Source organism: Drosophila subpulchrella, unplaced genomic scaffold (genome assembly GCF_014743375.2).
Source record: "Drosophila subpulchrella strain 33 F10 #4 breed RU33 unplaced genomic scaffold, RU_Dsub_v1.1 Primary Assembly Seq51, whole genome shotgun sequence".
Taxonomy (NCBI): domain Eukaryota; kingdom Metazoa; phylum Arthropoda; class Insecta; order Diptera; family Drosophilidae; genus Drosophila; species Drosophila subpulchrella.
The window spans coordinates 484,297-488,847 of record NW_023665688.1 but is presented as its reverse complement, the minus strand read 5'-3'; positions in this window follow the sequence as shown (position 1 = coordinate 488,847).

The window sequence follows — 4,551 nt, the reverse complement described above, 5'->3', positions numbered from 1 at the left end:
CCCAGAGTGTTTTATAAAAGTAAATTATTTGATTATAGTAAAATTAAGTAAATTGAATTTACTTATAATGTTATGTTTACTTATTATACATTTTTATTATAATATAATTTTTTAGCTTAGTTATAGAAATTTAGTGCGTTAAAATTGATTTAAATATTTAAAAATATTTAGTACTAACCTTTTTTAAAAATTCGTATTGTACTTTTAACTCAAGAAGTAAAAATTATATAGTCGGATATTTTTCGCTTTAGAGAGGGTATAGGTGCAGTGGCATGCGCCAACAGCGGAGAGAAAACAAAAGAAATCAAGTAAAGGGGTGAGAAGACGACTTGGTGCATTCTGTTTGAGTAATTGAAAGGGAAGCATCCATTTTAATTGTGCGCAGCAGAGTTACTTTAATCGTTTAGTTAATAAAATAAATACAGGTAAGTTTAAGAGTTTGTGCATTGATCTTAATTTAAAGTAAATTTTGAAGGTATTCTTCTCACCCCTTTACTTGATTTCTTTAATATGTTTTAACATATAATAATATGTTAATATGAAAATGTTTTATATATTTAAATGAATTTTAACGGACTAAATTCTATAACTAAACTTAAAAAATATATTGTAATAATAATGTATAATATGTAAGCATTACGTTATAAGTAAATTAAATTTACTTAATTTTACTATAATCAAAAAGTTTTCTTTTATAAAACAATATTAGTTGTTTTTTTGTCGATATACAATAATGCTCTCTAGCCGAACATAACGGAGACGCAAAAAAAAAAACGGACCGCCCGAAATTTGTCCCTGCGAGTGCAGAGTGCAGGCAGATTGTAAGACAAAGAAATAGTGGGAAATCTCCGAATATCTACCTCTCTCTATTGCACGACCGTTTTCGTAGGCAGCCTTCTATGTTGCGCCGACTTCTCTGACGTCAGCAGCGGCACAAAAAAAAACAAAAAGCTTTTTGCCTTCTGACATGTCACCCAGAACCTACTCCAGAACAGAAGGGTATTTAATAATGCAAAAATATAGTTTATGATTTTTGACCATAAACACAGCTTTTTAATTCTTTATTTCGGTTTTTTCCGATATTTTTTGGTATTTTAGTATTCCTTAAAGCTTTCCCGCAATGCATGTAGGATGTTCTTAAGCCCAGTACTCAAATCGACGAAAACCGCGAGCTAAACATAGGAGTGAGCGAGAGGCAAATACGCGTCTGTTTTTCAGCGCGGTACTCAGATGAGCTAAAGAAACACCAGAAAAAAACAAAATTTAGCGAGTGAATTTCAATGAACGCCGTTAGCCGCGGCCCAAAGAATAAGAAATTTAATCTTTGGCGGTGTTCGTGCAGAAGCGGTGGGGAATTTAAAAATTAAAAATGGAAGAATAACACCAAAAACAGCTAAAGGAGGTCAGTGCAGATGAAAAAGGACGCCTAATCCAAGCTGTTGCACATTATTGTGGGACTTGACCGACAGGAAGCAATACCACAACAAATCCGCAGAATAGTTGATGCGCTGGAGGAGATCCACTAGAGAATCCCAGTGAGAAGGAACATGGGAAATCGCTCGATCTCCGACGAGCTCTCCATTGAGGATTTCACCTCCACCAGCTACTTGTCAGCTAAAGCGAAGATGGAGGACGTGCCGGCTTCTATAGGGAGGACAAAATAAGGTCGCCCGCTAAGGGACAGCTGGAGGAGCCATCACCAGCCATTATTGGCCAGCTAGGAACTGGACTACAGATGGCGCGGAAAAGATGGCGAATCATCCGTGGGACGAGAAGGAAGCCTTACACTTCTAGTTTACATAAATAGAAACATTCGAAGAAAATTTTATTTATTTTAATTTTAATTTCTTTGTGCAGCAGCAGACTTCTTTTTTAAATTGAAATTGAAATTCCAATTGATTTGTTTTCCGTTTGACAACAAGCCCAGCTGCTTGACAGTAAGACCATGCCAAATGCATTGCGGGTAAACTTTGAAAACTTCGGTCACACTACAAAGAATAAGATGTTTCGACTAGTGAAACTCTTAACCGATCTGAGTACTAGGCTTTATTCTTTGAGCCGCGGCTAACGGCGTTCATCGAAACTCACTCGCTAAATCTGGTATTTTTTCTAGTATTTCCTTAGCTCATCTGATTACCGCGCTGAAAAACAGACCCGACGAAAAGCGATAGCTGCGTATTTGCATCTCGCTCACTCCTATGGTTAGCTCGCGGTTTTCGTCGATGTGAGTACTAGGCTTTAGGCAAATAGCACCATCCGGTGGGTGTGGTTTGGAGTCAAAGTCTCTTCTGCTTCATGTTTTAAGGGTATTTCAGTTAAAGGTCGCGCATTCAGAATGTTTTCCGCTTCTATCAATACTGACTGAAGAGTCTCAACGCGTGGGTAAATATCGCTTTATGTTTCGAATTAACCTTTCCCAACACCCACCGCCAGTTGAAGAGCCACTTAATACGCTTTTGAGCCGCTTCGTTCGCTATAGTATCGAAATCCAACAAACTCAGATGATCCTTGAGCTCCTTATTACCACCGATGAAGTTTGTGCCGTTATTGCTTCGAATAATTACAAGTGTACCCCTACGGTTATCGAAATTTCGTATACAGATTATAAATGCACCTGTTGAAAGGTCTGCAGCTAGTTCAAGTTGTGTTGCTTTGCATGTCATGCAAGTAAAGATAACTGCCAAGCGCTTTTCGTGGCGGCGACCGACTGATACGGTTAGTGGACCAAACAAATCCACCCCTGTATGTGTAAATGGCCTAACGTAGGGCGCCAGCCGATCAGGTGGCAATTGACCCATCTGTGGGGTTTTTGGTAATCCTCGGTCCATGATGCATCTAGAGCATTCGAGCGTTACTTTGTTGAGAAAAATTCTGGCATGCGGAATCCAAAGCTTTTGTCGACTTTCGTTGATTATAACCGCCTCATTTTGATGATGATATTTTACATGAAAGTCTCTCATGATAAGGGTGGACACTTTGAGATCTTTCGGAAGCAGAATAGGTCGCCGTCTCGAGCTCGGTAGCATTTTGCGTTGAAGCTATGTCAATCATCTGTGGCCAGCTTGAACGTGGCCTGTCGTTACATATTATTGGTAAATTACTCAAACGAGTGGCAGCGTCCGCGATGTTCAAGGATGACGGTACCCATTTCCATTGCGTTGATGTAGTACGGGCTTGGATGTCAGCAATTCGGTGTCCGAAAAGTGGCTTAAACTTTCTTGCTCTCGGAAAAATGTATTGCATTACGGTTTTGGAATCACTCCAAAACAAGATGTCTTCTATAGGTAGCTTAAGATGTTCTTGTATCAAGCGATTTAATCGAACCCCAACAATGGCAGCTTGCAGTTCCGATCTAGGAATAGAAAGGAGTTTCTTCGGAGCTAAACGCGTTTTTCCCATGACAAAAGCAACATCAACCTTAGTTGGACTAAGAACACGTAAATAGGCAACAGCTGCTCAGTCGGCTGGCTTGTGTCAACAAAAATATGCATATCCAATTTTTCATAACAACTTAAGTTGGGAGAGTATACTCGCGAAATTTTGAAATGGTGCATATGACACAGTTCTGATAGCCGGTAGTTCCAATTTTGATGTAACTCTGTTGGTATAGCCTCATCCCAATTTTTACCATAGCTCCATGTATTCTGTAAAAGAATTTTGGCAGATATATGATAGTCCGCAATCAAGCCAAATGAGTTAAATATTGCCATTACTAGCTCTCTCTAAGTTGGAACTCGATCTCAATCTATTACTTCTTTCGGTATTTGTGAAAACTTAGTTTCGAATTAAAAGACATCTTGCTGCGTATTCCAATACATGCCCAAGAGCTTTTCACTGCTCAATTGGTTCTGTAGATAACTTGATTGCCTTTGGAAGTTTTTACCTTTCATGACGCTCTGTAATGTATCGGAATTCGAGCAAAAATTACGTAGTTCAAAACCTTCATAACCATGAACCTTTACAATTTGTTTACAAATGCCTTCTTCCTCTGAAGTTTAATTTGTGACGAGATCATCCACGTAGTGATGTTCAATAATAGCATCTGCTGCTCTTGGAAATTGCTCTCTGTACTCTTCAGCATTGCGATTCCTGACGTAATCGGAGCAAAATGGAGAGCTTATAGCGCCAAACATTAAGGAAGATAGCAAAATGTCGAATCGGCTGAGTCGAGTCTCCATTTCGCCATAAAAAGCGCTGTGCGTGTTGATCAGTTTCGTGCAACTTTATTTGGGAAAACATTTCCCGTATATCTGCAGCTACACCGATTTTGTTTGTCTGAACTGCATAAGAATGGCTGCCAAAGACTTTAAGTTGTCATGACCTTTAAGTGACGCTTTGTACCTTCGACCTCAGCAGCAGCGTCATAGACAATTCTCATTTTATCTGGCTTGTGTACTGCTTGTACCGTGAAATGGGGTATGTACCGTACAAGATTGGAAGAGTCACTAGTCCTTTGAGAGATATTTGGCCATTTCCGTTTTGTATTTTTCAGCAAACTCTGAGTTAGAGTTCATTTTCCTCTCGAATCCATGTAACTTCCTTTCAGCCATC